Source organism: Coenobita brevimanus, chromosome 55 (assembly GCF_032717465.1).
Source record: "Coenobita brevimanus isolate Jiangsu-jjx chromosome 55, ASM3271746v2, whole genome shotgun sequence".
Taxonomy (NCBI): Eukaryota; Metazoa; Arthropoda; class Malacostraca; order Decapoda; family Coenobitidae; genus Coenobita; species Coenobita brevimanus.
Genome location: NC_137008.1, coordinates 40,536,436 through 40,561,186, shown reverse-complemented (window position 1 = coordinate 40,561,186; position 24,751 = coordinate 40,536,436).

Here is a 24,751-nt window from a genome sequence, read left to right as displayed (position 1 = left end):
AAGGTAACGAAAAGAAGTTATTTCAGGGAATCAGGTGACATTAATGGTTTATTTTTCCCACCTCCAGACAGGACACCTTTAATCTGGTATATGGATTTTTTTTACTGAAATTGTTTGTCCCTCTGTTCATCTTGTTAAAAAAAAAAAAAAAAATCTGGGGAGACATTCAAATGCCATGCCTAACTCTCTTGTTTCGAAAGTCCCTCTTTAATTAAACACCATCTCCTGGAGGAATCAACAGTGAAACCAAGAATATGTCATCGGCTCATCATCCTTCTTTCACATCTTCGTAACTTTATGTTCAGTGTAGTGCTGTATCCAGTCCACGGTAAATCTCCTTATATTAAAGTCTACAATCTGGAGGGAATAGATTATGGCCTTCATTAAAACCTTCACTACTAGGGATTTTCCTTAACATGAAGAGTGTAGTCTGGTGGTAGCCTTTGCAAAATGAAAAAAAGGTCATTACCTTTTTCATTGATATTTCATAATGCTGTATCATTCCGTATCCTATTAAAACCCTGTTGCGCGACCTTTGTCATGTGACTATTTCGTAATGCTGTATCGTTTTCTCCGACAAGGAGATATGTTTTCACTCCTGTTTGTTAGTTTGTTAGCAGGATTACTCAAGAACTAAAAGAGAGATTTGGACCAAATTTGGTGGGCAGATAGCCCATGTCCTAGGGAACAAACGATTAACTTTTGGGACCGATCGCCTGGTGGTGTAGTGGTTAGAATGTCCCGATAGGAGTTACAACCTTGATTACGCGAATATTTGATCCCCGAGAAATGAATGGATATTTTTCTCTCCGACAAGGAGAGTATCTGTTCACCCCTGTTTATTTGTTTGTCTGTCTGTTAGCAGGATTACTCAAAAATTAAAACAGAGACTTGGACCGGATTTGGTGCGTAGATAGCTCATGTCCCAGGAAACAATCGATTCACTTTGGGGACAGATCCGGATCGTAATACAGATTCTGGATCCGGAAAACACTAATCAATGATTAGAAACCATAACCCATTACGAAGTGTGGTTTGGAAATTACTTTGCCCCTGTCAGAGAGATGCGCTCCACTGTGTGCCCCTCTAGTTCTTTATGCCATCATCATCATATTCCATTAGCTTGGACACCAGCTATTTTGTAACGCAGATTACCTGATACTGTATTCACACTCAGAGGCTCACATGACTCACTCTCAGCTGCATAAAATCGTCAAACGCTGGCTGGGAGAGGACGCGACCATGAGAAGGTTAAATTGCTCTTTGCCTCTTTCTGGATTCAAAATACCATCCTCTTTCATCACCATTACGTTCACTTAAAACTCTGGATTACTACCGCTTTTCATAATTCACTCCTGGATTCCTTGGCATTCCCTCACGTTCCTGCCTTTTTATACTTCGTGTGTATCTGATCTACTTTTTTTATGTATACATTACTTCTATTCGCATTCTCTAAAGTACAACATTAGTCTCTCCTATAATTGCTCTTCACCTCTCACTGTTTCCTTCAAATCTGATTTCTTATTACGTATTGTCCTATTATCCTCTCGTTCCATTAGCTTTGTCATTCACTTATTTTGTAGCGCAGAATAAAAACAGAACGCACTTACAGAGCGCATACCTTCGCTAAATTTACGATTACTGCTATAATTCCCCTTTCTTACCAGATGAATATTTTTACGGTCTGGCAGTCAATTATTCTACGGCCTTAATCTGGCCTGGTACATTATCGGAGACGGAATATCTCCACCAACGCCAATAGAAATGATTTATTCCTACGTCCGAGTCCGCACCCACCTCAAACTCAAATCAATTTTCCCTTGACCCACTGCCCACGTATCCACCAGATTTCACTGAAATCCAATTACAAACTGTTAAGGTAACGTGTACACAAACAGGCATACAGACACTGGTGTATATACGGTTACCTCCGTCCAACTTTGTTGGCGGAGGCAACTACCACTGCTCATATTCAATCCTGTATCCTTTTGCATTCCGCGGTATTCCTCCGTTTTTGTATCGGCGTGTATCTGGCCTCTCCCCTGCTTTGTATTCGCGGCCATGCTGTAACATTAAGCGGAGTTGAGCGTCCCCCTGATCAGAGGTCGGATAAAGGGAGTTGGCCGTGAGACGCATGAGTAATGGGTTATGACGTTATCCGGAGCGCACGGCATCAGGTTGACATTACGAGATCCTTCAGACTGAAAGCATGAAAGAAAGAAAAAAAGGCACCAGGAGAAAAGATAAGAGAAGATGGGAAGAGAACACAGACTAAAGAGAACACGAGAGAATTAGAGAAAAAAAATAAAAGAGTAGAACAAACAAGAAGAGAGAGAGAGAGAGAGAGAGAGAGAGAGAGAGAGAGAGAGAGAGAGAGAGAGAGAGAGAGAATTAATGGTACTAAGAATCACAAGCCTGAGAGAGAGGGGGGGAGGGAGGCCTTGCCTTGTGGTCCAATCTTCAGTCATTGGCCAGGGCTCTCCCTCAGCTGAATAAAATCGTCTGGTATTAGCTAGAGTAGAATATTTGAGTAATCGTATGCCCTGAAACAGTTCGATTTTTACCAGCCGCGATAGTGAAGCTGATATTGCTTTCAATTTGTGTGTGTGTGTGTGTGTGTGTGTGTGTGTGTGTGTGTGTGTGTGTGTGTGTGTGTGTGTGTGTGTGTGTGTGTGTGTGTGTGTGTGTGTGTTAGCACAATAACTTCGCAACTGCTCACGATATCATCAAAAAATTTTACAGGTGTGTAGTAGGGAAAAATAAGCGATCACGAGTTCGAAATTGGTGAAATTAGATCCAGGTCTGTATGTCTGTTACCACGATAACTTCGCAATCACTCAAGATATCATCCAAAAATTTTACAGGTGTGTAGCAGGGAGGAAAATCTTCTTCGAGTATTATTTTCATTTTTTTCGTCTGTCTGTGTGTCTGTTAGCACGATAACTTCGCAACCGCTCAAGACATCATCACAAAATTTTGCAGGTGTGTAGTAGGGATTAAAATCTCCGGGTTCGAAATTGGTGAAAGTAGGTCAAGGTCAAGGTCATATTCCAAGCTGCGCTGGATATGTATCCGCTCGCGACTGGTGTGATTCCTCCTTTAGGGGTCTCTAGTTTTATTCGTTTTAATATTAAGGCAAAATTTTCCTATATTTGTGGGAGTAAAAAGAAAAATTATAAAGAAACGTACTATACATATAAGGGATCATGAGGGCCTTATTATGGAGGGTCGCTAGAATCAACGGAAATGAAGTAACTTGCGTCCGAATAAAACCTTAGGGCTGGCTGACTTAATGGGCTGCTCCAAGAAAATCTACTGCATCTAAAAAACAAATCAAGCAAAGGGCCTCCTTACCCTCCAGACCCATCGGTCATTACTAATTCCTGAACACGGGCAGAATAGCACATTGAAGGACTATACTGCCAAGAAGTAATTTATTGGATCGGTAAACAGTATGGTAGTGTTAAAATATGTAAGTAGTTATGTATACATGTATGTATGTATGTGTATGTATGTACATAATGGCGAGCTTACACACACACCTGGCATAAGCGGACAGCTCATACGGTACACGTTCAAGCCATGCCATGTTTTACTGCTTAATGAGTTCTGAAATGTGTCCGAACAGTGGAGGAACACTATATTCTATCACACTGGAGAAGTAACCCGCCCCAATGTAGTCTGTAACATACTGGTATAAAGGTAAGACTCGAATTATGAAAAAAAAAAAAAAAAAAAGACGGCGAAAGTGTGGAAAAGCCACACCCGCTTATTTTTGCCGTGACTTCAGACACACGTCATGGGAGTAAAATATATTTGCCTTTTTCAAATAGTTGTTGATTACATTCATTTGGATGCAAACTGCTCACATTGAACAATTCCTGGTGATCCAAAGATAACAATAAAGGAAACAGGGGGTGGGTTAACTTGTTCCTTAGCGTTCTCCTTTTTAAGCAAACAGCTTGAAGGGCGATAAAATACGAGAGAAAAGGTGAATGTGGGTATGTGTTTTCCGTCGTTGTATATCCATCGATTCAAGACAGGGCTGGAACATGGTACAACACTTTGAAGGACTTACTGCTGCCCCCATATAAATATCTGCCTCCGGCTAGGATCACACTCAAATCTAGATGACTAATAGATAAAGAGTAGACAAACACGCTATGCACTCAATCACCGGAGGCACAGCAGCTACAGTAATAGTATTTTTCATGAGAGAGAGAGAGAGAGAGAGAGAGAGAGAGAGAGAGAGAGAGAGAGAGAGAGAGAGAGAGAGAGAGAAAGAGAGAGAGAGAGAGAGAGAGAGAGAGAATGGAAAGTCAAGATGACTGGAAGGAAGAATCTCCTCTCAAAATTATCAAAACGCTAAAAAATACCCCCACATGACAACCTTGTCTGACGGTCACAGGCTATAGGTTCAGCGTCATGGATAATGGGATTCCTCCTATCTACTAACCTTTGTCCACTTCAGCTAAGCCTAAAGTTGTCATCTCTGCATACTGAATGATGAGCCACTGAAAATTATGACGATTTCGTTTACGTACTTTAACATGGCCCAGATTTTAGTCTTTTACAGTTTGCTTCAGGTAGCTCAGTAGCAGAAAAGACAATGCTACGGCTCTAGAGCCATTCCGAAACAATTCTCCATGAGTAACAAAATATTTTAATGCTACTTCTATTACAGCGTGGCATTCAAGGTGGAAAGATGGCAGTTTTAAGACAAGTTAAGGAAGACAGTGTATAGTCACTGATAAGTGCTGTGGGATGAGCCGCAGCACTGTCTTATACTGTCACTGGGCCCCAGTAAATAGTCTGTAAAAGGACGAGAATCTCCGACACTCGGAGGCACAAGCAAAGGCAGCACGAACACTTATTAAGGTCGTGTATCTCTGTAGGAAATTTCACAGGAAACTTGAAGGCTACATAGAAACAGTGAAAGAAGGAGACAGAGGAAGGAGAGAATGAGAAAATAAGGAAGGCAGACGAGGTAATAAAGAGAAAAATAAAACAGAAAAGAACTGTAGGAAGATGGAGTGGGAACGTAAACAGAGATGAAGGAAAACGAAGAGATGAGATGGGAAATGGGATGAAACAGAGAGAGGAGAAGCAGGGATTAAATGTGATAAGGAAGGAAGAGAGGAGGGAAAGTGGTGTGCAGATAAGAAAGGAGAGTTAGACATAAAGAGAGCGATGTAAAGCAAAAAACACAACAACCGACGGAAGTGCTTGTGGTCGAGTGGATGGTAGGTGTTGTTGAGACGAAGGTGCTGGTACCTAAGATATATATACAAATGAATCGTGGATTTATATACAAGACCTTGTGATGGTTGAGTATATAGCAATAATAGTAATGGTGGTGACAGTGATGGGAATAACAGTACTGGACTGACTGTGACAGAGGTGGAAGAGATACAGGTGGCAATGACACTAATTGTAATGAAAATGACAGTGGTGGCGGTGACTGAGACAGCGATGGTAAGGACAAGGGTAGTAGTGACGTTGATAGTTGCAATAGTGAAATTAGCGTCAGCAGTGACATTGGTTGCAGTGATATCAGAAACGGTGGCAGTGACTGGCAGCGCTGGAAAGGATAGTAGTAGCAATAAAACAATGGCAGTGACAGTGGATGTAGTGTGAGCGACAGTGGTATCAAAGGCACTGACAATGGACGTAAGTGAAAGTAACAATGGTGTCAGTGACAGTGATACTGTTGGTGGTGGCTAACAGTGGCTGGTAGCAATGGCAATGAGAGTACCGGCAGTGACGGTGATAGCAGTGCCACTGACATTGATGGCAGACAGTGACAGTAGTGGTAGAGATAGTACTGGTCATGAGTGAAGACAGTGGCAATGGCAGTGATGACAGATACAATGAAGGTTGCAGTGATGTCACTGGTGGCATTGACAGTGATGCTATGGACAGTGATGTCAGACAGTGATATTAGTACTGGTAACACTGACACAAGTGACAATTAATGAGTAACAGTGACAATGATGGCAGTGACGGATGGCCGTGGCAGTGACAGTAAAGGAGATAGCAGTGGCTGGCTCCAGTAAGAAAACATGTAAATATTATGACCATTGGATCCATTGTTGGTCCTTCCCTGCTATTTTGTCTACACCTCGACCTTTTTTTCTATTTTCATTCTAACTCCCATCTACCTTCTACCTTTACTCTTTGTCTGGCTCCCTGTCTGTCATCCAGTATTTCTACATCATGCCTGCTCATCTACTCATCTCCGTACTTCCCTCTACCCATCTTCTACCTAGACTCCACCCTCCCCTCTGCCTACTCTAACCCTGCCCGTTTACCCACCTGCCTACTGTATATCACAATGCATACATCTCATTTATTACCAACCGCGATAGCGAAGCTAGAACTGTTTTCAGTTTGTGTGTGTGTGTGTGTGTGTGTGTGTGTGTGTGTGTGTGTGTTAGCACGATAACTTCGCAACCGCTCAAGATATCATCATAAAGTTTCACAGGTGTGTAGAAGGGAAAAAAAGCGATTACGAGTTCGAAATTGGTGAAAGCAAGTCAAGGGCAGTTTGCCTGTTACCACGGTAACTTCGCAACCGTTCAAGATACCATCACAAAATTTTACAGGTGTGTAGTAGGGACGAGAATCTCCTACAAGTATTGTTTTCAGTTTGTCTGTCAGTCTGTGTGTCTGTGTCTCTGTTAGAACGATAACTCTGCAACCGCTCAAGATATAAGCACAGAATTTTACAGGCGTGAAGTAGGGATGAATATCTCCTACGAGTTCGAAATTAGTGAAAGCTGGTCAAGGTCTGTGTGTCTGATAACACGGTATCTTCGCAACCGCTCAATATATCATCACAAAATTTTACAGGTGTGTAGTGGGGATGAATATCTGTAAGTTCGAAGTAGGTGAAAGTAGGTCAAGGTCAAGGTCGTATTCGGAGCCGCGCTAGATATGTATCGGCTCGAGGCTGGTGTGATTCCCGTCTTGGAGGGGCCTCTAGTTTAATTTATTCCGATTACCTTGCACAATTTTTCATTTGGTATAATCTTATTCCCTTGAATTCAGTGATGTATTTCACGGGTTTATCTTCGCTACCTTCAGATGATTTCAGTCAGCTTAGGAGAGACATCTTGTAGCCACTCTAGTTCGAAAAATCGCTCCTGAACCAAATATAACGCCTGTAAATTGCAATAATAAAGTGTAAATAGTCGTCGGATTCAAAAAGGTTAAGAAAATTAGTGGAAGATGAATGCTTTGACAGAGAAGTAGCTGCAGAGATAAATGAAAAGATCCTTACAGGAAAAAATAGGCCAAATGGTAACGAGATATCAGCTACCAAACTTACATTAATATAGTACAATTTCAGTAATGCACTACAGTTACCAAAGTTACAACAACAAACCACAGCTACCACCGTGGCAACAACAGACCACAACCATCACAATCACAACGACAAGCCACAACTACCACTATCACACAAGTACAACAGACTGGACATTAAATCACAATTATTACAACCATAACTTCCACAACCACAATTACCACAATCACAACTATAAACCACAACTACCACAACTGCCACAATTACAATAAACCACAGCTGCCACAACTACCAGCATCCTTCTCGGTGACACTGACAGATGATAAAAGTCAGGTGAGGGAGGGATGGAGAGAAGGAGAAACGGGAAGGGGAGAGGAAGGGAGGGGAAGGATGAAGAAATGGGAGGGGGAGGTGAGGGAAGAGCAGTGAAGGGAGAAATGGGAAGGGCAGAGGGGAGGAGGGGGAGGAGGTGAAGATGGCAAGAGAAGAGAAATGGGAAAGGGAAGGAGTGTGAAATGAATGGTGAGAGGAAAGGGAAGGGGGTGAAGTGAATGGGGAGAGGAAAAGGAAAGGAGGAGGAAAAGGAAGAGAAGCAGGGGAAAGGAGGGAGAAAAGGTAGAGATGGAGGGGAAGGGAGGGGGCAAGGGAGGAAAAGGGAGGGAAATATGAGAGAGGGAGAAGGGAGAGGGAAAGAATGGGGGACAGGGAGATGAGGGAAGGGTGCGGGAATGGAAGAAAGAAGGTTAGGGAAGAGGATTAAATTAAATATGGGTAGGAAGAGAGGGGTGAAGGAAAGGGGTAAACGAAATGGAGGGAGGGAGAGGGGGGAAGAAAATGGAAAAATGGGGACGACGAAGGTGGCAGGAGAGGGAGAGGAAGAGAGGAAAGGGTGGATGGAGAAGAGAGAAGAAGCATGGGGGAACTGAGGTGAAGGGGTGGGATGGGATGAGAGTGAGAGAGATTGGAAGGGAGGATAGGAGAACAGGGGGAAGGTAAAGGAAGAGGAGTAACGAAAAAAAGGGAAAAAAGAAGAACAGGGGAAGGGAGCAGATGGGAGGGAGGGAGGGAAGGAGAAAGGGAAGGGCAATAGCAGGGGGGCGGGGGAGAAAGGGAGAGAGTTAGGCATCAGCAGTCAAGTCTTCTATTGTGATCTAATGAGGGAGTGAAGGAAGAAAGAAGGGGAGGAGGCAAAGTGGGAGAGAATGAGGGTGACAAAGAAGGAAAGGGAAGATGGATGATGGGAGGCAAAAGTGAGTGATGAAAAGAAAGGGAGGAGGGATACGGAGTGAGGAAATGGGGGAAGGGAGGACGGAGGCGAAGGTGATGGGATGGAGGGGAGGCAAAGGGGTGGAATGAGGTAAAGGAGGAGAAAATTAGGTAGGGGGGATGGGGAGAGTGAAGAAAGAAAAAGGCATGGGAGACAGAGGAAAAAAGATGAAAGAGGGAGAGCTAGAATGACAGGAGGAAAGAAATGAGTGAAGGAAAGTGGGGGAGGGAGGGAGGGGATAAAGAGGGGTCGACGAAAAGTACTGGTAAGGGAGGCAAGGTAAGTGGGGGGAAGAGGGTAGAGGTGGAAGAGACGGGAAGGAGGAGGAATGAGAGAGGAGAAGGGGGAGGGGAGGAAGTAGGGAGGGACAGAGGGGGAAGAGGGAGATGGAAGGAGGGGTTGAGGGGACTGGAGATTAGGTTTTCACATTATTGTTGGAATGCCATATACATAAAACACACACGCACACATGTACATTCACAGATACACACGCACATACATACACTCACACAAAGACACGTACAGTCAAATAAATACACACACACACACACACACACACACACACACACACACACACACACACACACACACACACACACACACACACACACACACACACACACACACACACACACACACACACACACACACACACACACACACACACACACACACACACACACACACACACACACACACACACACACACACACACACACACACACACACACACACACACACACACACACACACACACACACACACACACACACACACACACACACACACACACACACACACACACACACACACACACACACACACACACACACACACACACACACACAGTACGCAGTGCGACGTTCAGCCGTCATGCCAGACTGTTGACCTGATTTGATTCTAAGCCACCCTTGCTTTCAGTTCTCTCTCTCTCTCTCTCTCTCTCTCTCTCTCTCTCAACAACGCTAAACACTGTTGCTGTGAGTGTAGTGTGTGGGTGGCAGTAGTTAGTGAGGAGTGCTGGTCAGTGCCATGTGGTCTGCCATGAAAGTATCCACGAGACACAAAGGCCGGTATATTCGTTGGTTAAAGTGGCTCCCAAACACCTCTTCCTTGCCACTGTATTTTTCTGCATGGTATCGGACGTAAACATATTCATGTCTTTCATTATGCAAGTTGCATGTCTATGTAACCAAGTAAAGAAGTACTAGTTTGCTGTGGGACCATAGGGGGCTTCGCAGAAGTGAAGTACCACATGAGACCGGAGTGAAGCACCTAGACTGTGGAAATCTTTAGACCGACTTAAAGGCCGTTTTTAAAGATGTTCCCGCATCTGGCAAGATATAACCGAAACACAAGAGAATCATATGTATTATGCAAAATTAATCGCTGATTAAGAGGTGATTGCTCTCTTAACCACAGTGTTTGCCATCTGTCGCCTCGAAAACGTATGTTAGTTACAAGCCTATCACAATTACATGATATAACATCCATATTTTATATCCACATCATACATAAAACAAGAAATTTCCAGCTGAAGAAGTTTTGTTTTCTTCCTGACTCTATGGAGTGTGTGTGCTCAGTTTTTTGGATACCGAATGTGTTTATGTTTATTGTGCCACACTGTTACATTTTCCTAATCCATTTCATTTTATTTCTGGTAATGCCTGACTGTTTTACAAATTATCTGTTAACCTTTACAATAAGATGTTTTTTCTTCTAATTTCTATACTTACTATCCCCAAACGATTTCATTTGTCATGGAAGGATCTCTTGTAACCCTAACAGATTACAGACTGCAGGGCAGCGTGGTGAAGTAACTAATTTTTCCTAGCCATAGTTACGGCCAGTAACCACAGAAATAGCCGCATTACTGATAAAAAAAATTATCATCTAAATATTGTAGCTCCTGATAATAATGAACTTACAAACGTGGCAATAAACTATTTCAAATTATTAATATGAGACCAAATGAAGAAAGTCAGCTGATGATTCCTGCTCGGCAGAGATTTCCGTACGTTTCACAATGTGATTTTTCTTATATATTACGTAACTCAGCGAACGACAGATGCACAACGTTTTTATACATTATTATGTACTAGTATGGTGTGTACGAAATACCTAATAAAAATAGCAAAAACAAGAAGCGATGCCAAGGCACAGCAAATCCGTCCCCCGTAGTCATTTTAGTGCTGACGTATAAAAACAACAGGATATCTAGTCAAAGATGTCACAAATCAAATATGGAGTAAATCGGGTGAAAAATGACCATTTTATGCCCATTTGAAAATTTAGGTCCGACCCACCTGACACTGACCCCCTACCGCTGACTAGGGGGTGACCCCCCTGATGTAATGAAGCATGTTATAGGATGCAGATTTGAAAGATGCACCTAGGTTTTGGTTTCATGTCGATATGACGAATTTGAAAGGAGTTATGGCGAAAAAAACGATATTATTTACCCATCCCCTTTTATTTATATTTTTTGGACCTGCAACCTGGGCCCTGGCTTCAATATAGCCCAAAATTTAATCAGGTGATCAGAAGGTCATATCTCATCAACCGAGTAATTTTAGTCAAAATCACATCAGTAGTTTTCGCGTAAAGTTGTTTACAGACTGACTGACAAACAGACAGACAAATCGAGTGAAAACAATACCCGTCCCCGAGCCCCTCCTGGGCAGGGACGGGTAAAAATGGAATAAACTGCAGTACTCACCACGAAACTTTGGGCTGAAGATTATGTGTAATGTTGACAGTGCTGACGAATATTGGCCTCCGTTTTGTGTCCAGGGATGTCCAGTGCTTCTGCGATTAAAAAAAAAAAAAAAATGTTTTTAATGCGGTGAATAGATCCGATAGGCAGTATGACAGTGTCGTATATCTATACCATAAATAGATAAATATACCTTTACTTTGGAAATGTGCACCGGTATAGCATAATACTTCGATTCACCAAAGCCGAGATGGTCACACATTATTTTGTAAAATTGCCACAGTTGTTCATGGGCCAGTGGGTAGCCCACTCCAGAACTAGATTTTGAAAACTACTCGTTCTGTTCTTATTATGGGAACAGAAGAACAACTGACAACTACAGAAAGCCGCTTGGTCCATACTAGGCGGCAGCTGTCAAGGGTGTCTCGATAAGGGTACAGTGAGGAATGCATCTACTTACCATACTTTTATATTTTTGTGGTTGATATATATTTTTTTCAATCCATACAGATGAGGAAGGAATATTCGCAGATTATTTATATCAGTTATGGTCCACAAAACGCCTGTGTAAATTTGTCCTACTAATAGATTTTCATGTATCGATAAAATCCATCTTAAACCTATTGGAAGGCTTACCTCTAATTTTTCGTCTTTCTCATACACTTCTTTCCTTGTCAACATTCCCTGCCCTTTTTATATGCCAAACCACCACCTTCATTCCTACCTGCCATCCCTTCTGCCTCTCTCCCTGTCACCCTGCAGACTTTTACCTCAATCTGTGGCCTCTCAGAGCATTACAACTGGGGACTTGGACGTTACGTGTATTCTAGAGGAAGATAGGGACAGCAAAAAAGCTAACCGTTTGCCTTAATAACCCCTCGTGTAGTTGATAGGCATTACTAAAAGGCTTCACCTCCTTGCATCCTCTTATATATATATATATATATATATATATATATATATATATATATATATATATATATATATATATATATATATATATATATATTGGCTGTTTATCTGCTTGACAACTCTTTCATACTGTACTTCCCTCGACTCCGTTCTTACATAATTTGCTTCCTCATTTTGTCCTTTCCTTTCTCATTCCCCTAGATTAATTTCGCCATCTACCTGTCTCCTTGCCTTCTTCCATCCTTTTATCTTGCCTACTCTGCTACCATCCTGTCTCCTGTCCACCTTGGGTTTGCTTATCTCTTTCTCTCGTGGATCTGTCCCGCCTTCCTTCCCTACTTGTTGCCTGGCTGTCTACATCCCTTCACCTCCTGCCCTGCCTCCCTGTTTCCCTTCCTACCTCCTGCTTGCCTCACTCTTTCCCTCCCTACCTATTGTCTGCTCTCCATCTTCCTTTCCTACATTTTTCCTTCCTCCTTGCTTTCCCCTCTACTTCTTGCCTGCCTTCCTGCTTCCCTCCCTACCTCCTGCTGCCTCTCTACTTCCCTCTTTACCTCCTGTCTGCCTCTCTGCTTCATTCTCCACATTCTGCCTGCCTCCCTTCTCCCATTGTTTCATCCCTTTCTACTTCCTAGCTTCCAACCTGCCTCCTATCTGTCTTGTTTCTCCTTCCCTCTATTCCTCTTGCTGCCATCTTTCCTACTTTCCTCCTGCCCCATTCTTTCCTCCTGCTTGCCTACTTCTTCTTCCGTCTGCTTCCCTTCCTGTCTCCTGTCTGTGTGCCTACCTCTTACCCTTTGCCTCCCTGCTTGCCTCTTTTCCTGTCTTCCTTCTTTGCCTACTTTCCTATCTCTCTCCTTTGCCTACCCACTTACCTCTCTTCTTCGCTTCTGTCCCTAGTGCATACCTGCCTTCTTTCCTTCTTGTCAGCCTCCTTACCTGTTTCCCAGACTGCCCTCCCTTGTCTTCCTTCCTGCCTCCTGGACTGTCTTCCTATCTCCCTCTCTCCCTCCTTTCCTTCCTGTCTACTTTCTTTTTTTTTTTTTTTTTACTTCATGCCTAACTCCCTGCTTCCCTTCCTGCATGCCTGCCTCATTCCTTTGCCTCCCTTCCTACCTTTCACCCTGCCCTCCTTCCTGCCTTCCTGCCTACCGCCCAGCCAAGCTTCCTTGCTACCAGCGGCTGTCTTAACCGTCAGTCCATTATGTATATTACAAATGTTGGCTCTATTTCCTTAATGGTCAGTTTCCAGTGTTGTCTCCCTGTCCCTCTTCCCGCCTTCCTTCCCACCGTCCTCACCTCCTCCCTTCCTGCATTTTGTTATTCCTGCCTTCCTTGTTACTTTCTGACTTCCTGCCTACTTTCTGTCTTTTCTGTCTTCCTTCCTACCTGCTTTCTTTCCCTTCCTCTTCGCTTCCATTCTTCTTTCCTGCCTTTACTGCATGATATCCTTCACATTTTTCTCGCCGTTTTCGACCAAATAATTTGGTGTGTAAGTCGGTAGCATTGTTCTTAGCTATCATAGTGCTGTTTTCATAGGTTAGATAACATAGTCTAAACCTGCCATGTAACAAATAAACTTCTAATTGTCAATAGATCTCTTATTGTTTGCTCTCCTCTGATCTTCCCACCCATCCTTCTTTTTCCTGGCTTTTACCTCCCTTCTTTCCTCTCACCTCCCTTCTCTAACCCCCCTCTTCACAGTATCCTTCTCTCACTCTATCTTCTCGCTGCCTCTCTCTCTCTCCTTCCCACCCCCTCCACACTGCCTTCATTTCTCCTTCCCTCTCTCCCACCATCCTATCACTACCTCCCTGTCCCTCCATCCTCTCGCTACCCGCCTCTCTCCCTCCTTCCCCTCATTTCCTCCCTTCTTCATTTCCCCCTCTCACACCCTCCCTCTCTTCCTCCCTCCCCTCTAAGCCTCTCCCTCTCTCCCTTCCTTCACTGCCTCTCTTTCCTTTTTCCTCTCTTACCTCATTGCCTCCTCTCACCCACCTTCTCCCTTCTTCCTTCTTTCCTACCTCTACTCTCCCTGTTTCCTTTTCTATCGCCCGTCACTACTCACATACTTTCCATCCCTCTTACTTGACTTTCTCCCTCCCTCCCTCCACCCATCCTATCCCCCTTCTTTCCCTCCCTCCCTCCCTCCCTCCCTCCCAATATCCTCCCCTTAGGTCGCAGCCATCACTGTCAATCTGTCAACAGGACATTCAACTTGCATTCCTTCACGTCCGAGATGGAGAGAGGGAGGAAGGGAGAGAAGGAGGGAGGGAGAAAAAAGGGGGAGAAAAGGAGGGAGGGAGAGAAAATGGGGAGAGAAGGAGAGAGGGAGAGAAAAGGGGGAGAGAAGGAGGGAGAGAGAGAAGGAATGAGGGAGAGAACAGAGGGATAGCGGGAGGGACGGAGAGAACAGGGAGAATGAGGGAAGAAGCAACAGAGGGAGAGAAAAGGGGAGGGAAAGAAGGAAGGAGGAAGAGAAGGGGAAATAGAAACAAGGAGGGAAAAATAACAGATTAGCCAAGACACAGGTGGAAGGAGCAACCCTTAGCAATATAACGAACGCACGATAAATAAAACTAGCTCTTCACTCTGATGGCGTTTTTTTTTTTCTTTTCTTCTTGCCACCTTTGTTTTTATTCAGCTTAGGAAAGACTATTCATGACGCAGGGGTGAGGTGCGGCATCAATTATCCTGTTCAATAGTAAAAAGCTTTCCCAAGTAGTATAAAGCCGATGGAGGTGGCCGGAATAAACTGCTAGAAGACGTCACCGTACTGAAGGGATTGACAAAATAAAGAAAGTAGGTAATGAACGGAGTGCGGGATGGAGAGAAAGAATGACAGAAACAGAAAGGACACAAGACAGTGAACACTATCATCTTATGTCCACTTTAACTTATAAAGCTGCTATCTCACCGCTCCGAGTTCTTAACCTCAAAAAGGGTTGAACACTAAAATATGGTGCTAGTCACGAAGAAGTATATGGAAAGCATGTACAGCCGTAGCTTCGTCTTACCTAGGCACTGAGTTACGGAAAACATCCTGCAAATGGGAGAAAATCTCCGGCGAGTTAACGTGGACGAACTATAGTATAGGTATGAAATATTCAGAAGCATGGGAAACGTGCAGAGAAAGACTGAAAATAATGACATGTAATCTAGCGTCTACAAGTCATTTCATTCTTCTTTCTAAATCAGTATTCTAACCTCCCTTTCGTCCATCCGTTCCTTCCTTCCTTCTTCCCACATTACTCCTCTCTTTTATTCAACCTTCCTTCCTTCCTTCCTTCTTTCCTTCTCTAGACATTACTTCCCTTTCCTTCATTCTAACTTTTCCTTTCTTCCTTTCCTCTTTCCCCTCGCTCCTCTCTCCTTCAGTTTTCTAATTCCTCTACTTTTCTCCCTGCCTGTCTCTTCCCTTTTCTTCGCCCTGGCTCGCTTTCCGTTCTCTATCAATCTCCTCATTCCAATATCGTTTTTATTCTCTTCCACCGTTCCTTGCCTTTTCTCCCTTCATTCCTCTCGTTCTCCTTTTATCTTCCTTCTCCCCTAAGTTCAATCCTTTCATTCTCTCGCTTCATCATTTTCTCTCCCTTTCAACTTCTTATCCCTCTTAATTCCCCTTTCTTTTTCTCTCACTCCCTTCTCCTCTACTCTCTTTATCATACCTCGTTTCTTTTCATCCTTCTCCTGCTCAGCTCGCCTGTTCGTTTTCTTTCATCATTCCTCCCACTTATGTCTCTCTTCTATCTTCATTTCTCTCCATTTTCTCTTTCTCCTCTCCTCTCCTCCCTCCTTCCCCATTCTCCCCTTGTCTCCCCGTCTCGTCCCTGCGTTCCTCCCCACAAAACAAAACAACACGGATAAATTGAATATACCTGCTATCTACCATGATCAGGGCAGGTGAGAGAGGGAGAGGAGGGAGGAAAGGAGAGAAGGAGAGAGGGAGGGAGGGAGGGAGGGGGAGGAAAGCGAGACACCGCCATAAATCACCTTGGTATAACTCTGATGCTTCAAGTCTCTCTCCCTTTTCTTCTCCCTCTTTCTCTCACGTCCTCTCTCTCCTACCTCAGATGCCTACCCCCTTTAACCCTTTCCTTTCTGTGTGAGCAAGACACAAGACAATTTGCTTAAGTTACACAAAACCTGATGTTGCTGAGGGTTTTGAATGAGTTCATGAAGCCCTTTAGTACGATTTTTTCTTCTTTATTCATCACAAGGAAGATCTATCGTAGCGAAGGAGTTAACTCTATGATTTCCTTGGGTGATTCAGCTTTCCGCGAGTTTGCTGAATCAGTCAAAACACCATCTCTGATTCTGTCTGTCTGTTACTTTCTTCTAAGATTCTTTTCAGTTTTTCACAACCAGAACTTTTCCTTTTTCTGAACAAAACTTGCTGATAGCAAGAATACACGAGTAGCTATAATGCTCCCAAGACTGAGATCAACTGCCGGTTTGGGATAAATATCCATTAACTCTTGTGGCCTTGACTTTTCACCCATGACCTACATCCAACCTAGCAAAAACGAGATATGAGGTCAAGGATCTCAGAATTTAAAGTCCAAAATGACGGACAGACAGGTAAACAGACAGTCACAGATAGACAGGCACATTGGCAGACGGACACACAGACTGACGGCCATACAGACTGACACGAAGACAAACCCACAGATAGACGGATACATACTGGCAGAGGTACAGGCAGATAAACAGACACACATATGAAAAGGTAGGACAAATATGCCACATCCAGTGGAGTTCAAATTGGTAAGAATAGTTTGTTGCTGTCATGGTCGATTAAGTCGCACCCAGTTGAGTCTAAATTGGTGGGTATAATTGGTTTTTGTAACAGCCGATTTTAATCTGCTACAGAGCCAGGAGGGACCCCTTGAGCACTCTCTGCCCGTCGACGGCCCTGGGATACTATTGTATCGGTAGAAGTATCATATAATTATTTCTTTTGTCAGACTGTGTATTTCTCCTTTCAGGTGTTTGAAGGAGTTATAGTGATGATGATACGTTTCCTTTAATGTCTTACGTACCGGTAATTCTGTTTTGAAAAATCCTTGACTGAGGAATTTTCTTGTGATCTGTTGGATTCTTGTAAAAAAGTTTCCAAAATGCGATGTACACACTGCACGCTGGAACTCCAGGCATGTTTCCCAACAAATTTGGGCATGATACAATTTCAAAGTTATAATAATCTCATTTCTCATAGAGTTTTGTTGATATAATTTTGTTTTCTATTTCCATATAAATTTCCAAAAAACTTGTTTGGTAGTTGTCGGTGTTTTCGTTATTTAATACTAATGCTTCTTATCTTTTCATTTATTTCTCCGTCATTGTTTAAGGATATTAAATCGACAATGAATCGTCTAGTTTTGCCAAATGTCTTCGCTACTGAATATTGAACTTTTGACATTCGTTCCATCCATTTGAATTCATAACTATGTAAGTATAGATTTGCCATGAATGGGGTTGGGTCTGTTCCCATGGGTATTCCTATGCACTGTTTGAAAAACATATTTCCGCAAGTAAAGAAGCAGTTTTCCACCAGGTAATCTGACATATCTGTTATCTGATCCTCTGAGAATTTCATTTTTTTGCCATCTGTTTTATTTACTCAGTATCCTTCGTGTTCACCTACTGCGATCAGATTCTTATTTGTTCATACACAGACAGACACTAAGTGGTGATATTCCTACCCTGTCAACAGGAAAGGTCTCCCCTAAGCTGAACAAAATCGCAATACAGTATACAGTATTACAACAGACTTCATAAGGTTCATAAGAGGTTGAAGTCCCTGAAATAAGGAATGGGTTGTTTGTTAAAGTATTTCCTGGCAATGGTAATGGTTACATGCTGGTCACCGACGGACGGATATATTCAGTAAAATAATATTTCTGGCACGATAAAATTTCTTCTTGTGCAGTTGAGAGAGAGAGAGAGAGAGAGAGAGAGAGAGAGAGAGAGAGAGAGAGAGAGAGAGAGAGAGAGAGAGAGAGAGACTATGAAAAAAACAATGCCCGAAAGAACCCACCACAGAAATGTTGTATGTAAATCAAAACAAGAATTATTGTCTGAGCGTTGATCTTACCCCATCCCCACTCCTCTTAGCTTTCTCTCTCTTCTCATTTTGTGGCTCTTTTTCTCTTCTCCCTTGTTTTCTTCCCTAGCCTTTTCTCCCTTATATTACTCTTCTTTTCACTTTCTTGTCTTTTCTTTACTGTCCATGTTTACATTTCCTTCCTCCTCTTTGCTTCGGTTCCTTTTATTTTCTACTTTTTTCAATCGCATCATTTTTTCCCTTTTCCCATTCTATTTCCTCCTATTCTTCTTCCCTTTTCCATTTCTGTTCTTTCCTATTTACTCTTCTTTGTTCCTTCTTTTTTTTCTCTCTTTTTGTTTCACACGTCTTCCACTCCATATCCCTGATATGTTTTGTTCGCTTTCTCGGCTGCTATTCTTTTTCTCTTTTCAGCTTGCATGGGTTTGTTCGTCACTATTTTGTTACGTCCGACTCAGGTCTTAAATGTGACAATCCGTTCCCCTCTGCCTAACAGACCTATTTGCCAAACACCTCACATGCAACCACCTCGACAAAAATACCAACCGTCTATACTGAATACATGCAAGGGCCGTCTTATTGAGGCTAAGAAAAGATTGTATCCTGGTCTGTTAGTGGCTTCATTAACGCATGGTCGTGGAACTGTCCTGTCATGGGCTCCGATTTTTAAGTGTAATAACAATGTATATAGGTGAGGAATACTTGTGAATCGTGCTAATTAGACTGGGCAAGAATATAGAGATTCGTGAGATGTGTCGTAGGGAAATTTATTACTGTAGATGAGTCTGTAATTTTGGTGATATGGTCACATGGAGAGGATGCGTAAAGTTAAAGTGTAAAGAGTACGAGTATTTCTGTAAATGAGTCGGACTGTACACAGGAGTACAAGGGAAAGCTAACAGCTGCTGATTCTTTCGAGGCTGCTTGTTCAAGGATAGTTTATAACTAACGTAACTATTCTATCTGTCACAGGCAAGGACAGGAATGCAGGAAGGCTCCCTCATCCACCAAACCCTCCAGCCAATGCCGGCAGGAAATAGTGAGGTGGAACACCATGCGTCATAAAAAGCTATCAAGGAAATTTCATAGGAAAGGATGAATGGAAACCACATTGAAAACTATTTTAACCTGAAAGAGGAACACATCCAGTCAACTTAAGTAACATGTTGCCGTTGCTGTATGGTTGCTAGTACGCCCTCCATGTTATCAAATGCAAGAAATCTTAATTAATAAATGTATTATTCAGCAGCAAACATGCTTAGCTGGTGATAAGATGACAAATGCTTAAACGGCGGGTTTTAAATGTTAGTACTGTGTTAAATGTTAGCTTGTACTTAAGTTAAATAACCACATAAGTAGGCAATTTATTCTGTACATCTACAACCTTATTCAAGAAGTGCTTGGCTTCATGTGAGTAGAAACACTTGCCAGCGATTTTATGTCCACTGCTTCTAGTATAATATGACTGATCTATTGTGAAGTACTTTTCGACGGCAATCACGTCCTTTGAAGATTTTGTATACTTGAACTAAATCTATAGTATGTGCTTTGTTATGGCAAAGAGATTGAACTCTTCAAACTGTTTCTCATATGTTTTATTTCTCAATGCAGGTATCTTTTTTGCCACCCTTTACTGTACTCTCTAGTTTCTTGATAGTTTTTTTTTTTTTTTTTTTTTTTTTTTTTTTCATTATTATACAGTGGCCAGAACTGGATGCAATACTCCAAATGTGGGTGTCCTAAGGAATTATACAAAGTAAGGACGATAGCTCTGGACTTATATTCGAATCCTCTACCTATAAATTTAATCAATTAATTGACTTGTACACTGACTCTGAACACAATTTGCTTGGTTTCAAAGAATTTGTTATTATAATTTCTAAGTCATCTTCATGGTTGAAACTATCAAGGTGAATGTTATTCATGTTATATATGGCCCTTACAGTTTTATTGCCAGTGTTTAGCACTATACAGTTTTTAACAATGAAGTCCATTTGCCATGTTTGGGTCCAGTTAAATAGTTGATAGGGTATTTCTCTGAACTGTTTGTCTCTTCAATCCCGCACTGATACCTGTAATGTATATTTAAAATAAAATAGGACCAAATGCTATAGAATAATTCTTCATCAGTATCATTAATGTATATTTAAAATAGAATAGGACTACCACTGAACCATGTGGTACTCCACTTGTAACGACTATCCAGTCTGACTATGTTCCATTTATTACAACTCTGCTTTTGCTTGATGAGCCAATCTTCAATCCACGTGAGCACACTGCCACCGAAACCATCAACCTTTAGCTTCTGAAGGAGTCTTCTGTATGGAACCTTGTCAATAGCCTTTTGAAAACTGATATCGGCAGCATCAACTACTTCATTCTCCTCATACATGTTCAATATATCGTTAGAAAACTCCAACAGATTCGTAAGCGATTATTCCGAAACCCATTTTGCAAGTCATTGATGAGATTATTTGTGTTTAAGTGTTTCACAAATTTGTCTCTGATAGTGGTTTCAAGCAACTTATAATCCATTGATGTGGAACTAATTGGATGATGGTTTTCTGGTTGTGATTTGTTGTTCTTCATGAATATCAGGGTTTAGTTTGCAAGTTTCCATTCTTGTGGCACCATACTGCACTTTAGTGACAGCTTAAAAAAAATCAGATGAAGGTTTTGATTCTGTAGTTTCTTTAATATGCTTGGAGATATTTTGTCTAGCCCCTTATTGCAAGAAATACATCGCTTTCACTAACTGTAATATCTGATAAGGTTATCTTCTTCTACAGGAACTGGGGAAACTGAAGGAACCCTCCATGCATTTCCTATTGTTAATACTGACAAGAAGAAAGTATAAAGAATTCTCGCCATCTTAGTTTCATCAATATGCTCTCCATTACCTGTGACCAAGGGTTCGATAGTTGGAGTTAACATCTTTTTGCTTCTGATGTAAATGAAAAATTTGGGGGGAACTGATTTACTGATACTGACAATATGTATCTCAAAGTTTTTCTTACTTTGTTTAATTTTATGGCTTTCTATTGAAGAACATCATACAGTCAAGTCTCGTTGTACGATTGTCCACTGTAGGATAAATCACTACAACAATAATTAAAAATTTATTCCCTTTTTTGGAATAATGATAAATCTGTCGCAATTTTACTAGAATGATAATTGTGATGGCTACCTTCGAGAATCTCATGGGGATGTAGTGATGCACGCAAGTTAACAGTCAGTTGTCTGAGCTCGCATTGCTGCCCAGTGTTTACATTTGCTGTGACTGTCTGCTTTTCATTCCATTTTGTGGAAGAGGATATTCACAGGCTCAAACGTACAGAAATGACATTGATTAGGTGGACGTGCAGTGATTCCCTGCGCGCAAGGCCTGGGGGGGCTGGGTTTACGATGGAAGAGTTGAGCGGTAGGATGGGACTGGAGTGTATAGGGGTTGTGATGAGGAGAGGTAGATTGAAATGGTTTGAGCATGTGGAGAGGATGGGGGATGGTAACTGGGTGCAGAAAGTGAGAAGTGTTAATACTGGGAGTGGGGTTGAGAGGGATAGACCGAAAAAGACATGGGACGAGGTTATTAAGTGTGACTTCAGGGTTAAGGGACTGAACATGGAGGCTGCCATGGATCATGCAGCATGGAGAGCCGCCATTAGGTGACCAAGCCACAAGGCTGATGCATGCAAGCATGTTGGAGCCTTCAAGAACGAAATGAAGTGAAACGATTTGTGCATAAAAGGCCATGGAAACACTGTTGCTGTCGCCAAATATGCAAGTAATTAACAAATAGTGCAGTGTGCATGTTAAGTGAATTGATACCTTCTTGTGTGAAAAAACCCTGAAACTTGTGACTTAGAAATCGTGCCAACCTTATGTACACAGCCTCCCCAGTCAGATGATAATGGGGCCTCCAGTCAGCTGACTGAGGCAAGATGGCCACCCAATGTTTACATTTGCTGTGATTGTTTTACTTTCATTCCATTTTGTGCATGAAAGGCCGTTGTAACACCACTGTAATCACAAAATAACATTGCAGCTGCTTAACAAATAGTGCAGTTGTGCAACATTAAATGAAGTGATAACTTTTTGTGTGCGAAAGACTGAAACTTGCGATTTGAAAATTGTGTCTGGCAAGCATGCTTCCCATAATGGAAAGCATGGTGTTACTGAGGGGCATCCAGGTCAAGTATAAAAGGGTAAGGCTTTTTAGATTAACCCCCACCCTCATACGAGGCGATATGCAGGCCACCCCTGGCCACGTTGATCGCCTCACATGGGGTGATGGGTCTCAAGGCCATAATTTCAAGCATGAGGAAGAGTCAGTGGTTTCCATGGGAACGGTGAGTCTCCCTCTACACCATCAGAGCTGTTGCCAAACCCTGCCACACCACGGTTGCCAAATACAGCATATTTAGTAACTCAGATATTCAAGCCACCCCCAGCCATTTTGCTCGCCTCATATGAGGCGATGAGTCTCTGTGCCATAATTTCAAACACGAAGAAGCATCAGTGGTTTCTGTGGGAATGTTGAGTCTCCCTCTACACCATCAGTGCTGTTTGCTTTTGCCAAACTCTGCCACGCTGCAGCTACCAAATACCGCATTTAGGAATTCAGTTCTTGTTTGTAGCCCAGCAATGGCAGATTCATGCCCGTCTACCTTCCACAGTGCTGGTGACTATCTGCCACCCTCACACCCACCAAAAAGGCATAAATTTTAAAAAGACGAGTGTGATGAAGAGTTCAAGCTCAAAAACACTTGATCTGATGATAAAAAAAATAAACTTAATATTAAAATAAAATGTCTGAAAAAATAACTCAGGGAAAGTAATCGGGTTAAGAATTAGCGCAGCGAGGGTTAAAGGTTTTGCGGTCAAGAGCACACTCTCTAACCCCGCGGAACCCATGATGTATCACCCTCGCTATACAAAAGATTGTTAAGAGATGGGTTTTCACTTGATGCAACCCTATCGTATGGCTAGACCTGACTATCTTTTTTATCACTTTGATTCCTCATAGCATTGTAATTTTTGTAAGCAATTTTTTTTCTGACAATGTTTACTATCGGAATTCCACCATATAGGTTAAAAATTTTTGGCAGGCCTTCTGTTGCACATTGAAATACTTAACTTGACCACATTGTTGAGAGTTTCTAATAAAAACTGCTATGCATTATAGGTACCTAACGTTTTGATGGTGGAATGCCAGCCACTGGCACCTACAACTGCCTTTAATTTATTAAACCTAACCTACTTATAGTTGTGCACTTTCTCACAATTGGCCTTGACATTTTCATCACTGAACTTATAGTTAACTGTAAATTTATAATGATCACTTGTACTAAATTCAAGCTCTTCTCCAGCAATAATGTTACTCATTAAATTTTCTTATGTGGCTAAGACAAAACATGTTAGCTTCATGTGTTCGATAATTTTTGTTCTAATACAATGAACTTTCCTGCAAGTTTCTATGAAGGTATAACTGTGTGTGTGAGGATAGGGTTTCTCCCAATTTCGGAAACGGTAAATTGAAATCGCTAAATGTTACAGTGCTTTGCATTCAAGAGATTTCAGTGATCTGATTGTAGATTTCATTGTCGATGTTGAGTGACTGTCCAGGTGGATGATAAGTTAACCGAAGTGTGAATTCATGATGAGAGTAATTCCTAAGCCAAGGGTAAATACTGTCAATGATTTCAGTAGGTGGCTTAGTAATTATGACTAGGTGGAATCCTGAGTTAATAATGTAACAACACAATACTGTTGGTCCCTGTACGAATAATAATAAGGCTATCGTTTAATTGTGTTCTCAAAAAAGGCATCCAAAGCCTCTGTTACTCCATCACCTGGAATACAGTACAGTAGTGTTTTTGTGCATAGGGTGCCCTGCCACACAATTCCACCAACTCACCACCGATGACTGATACCCCACAACTCGTGCCTCATAAGTACTGTTATTTCTTCAAGAATTTTAAATTTAATGCATATATTTATTGGAATGCTGCTCCATTTTGTCGCTAACCTTGAACCATTCTGCACTGGCTGGAACTCATTCTATACCAGAGAATTACGGTAACTACAGCGGGAGGAGAATGGTCATCAATACTGTCATCCTGTACAGCATTAATCATAGGCCGAGCAGTGAACTTCCCCTCCACAGTGTGGCTGATGTCACTTGCAGTAAACTCCTCCTGCATATAGACTTTTCTGGTATTAATTTTGTTAGTAGCCTCAGTCAGCATGTCTCCTAGGTCTTGACAAAGTTTGCCAGAGTAGGTTACGGAAATAAAGTTCCAGGGCATTCAGAAATTCAGATTTAATGTGTGGACTTGTAAGAGAAAAATATCAAATACTACTGATTAATTTCTGGAGGAGGTAATGGAAAAAGATGCAGATGGTTTTACAATATCCATTAGTAAAATGACAATAATTTATGCAGTAGTTACATGTGACGGTATTGTCGTGAACAGTACAGGA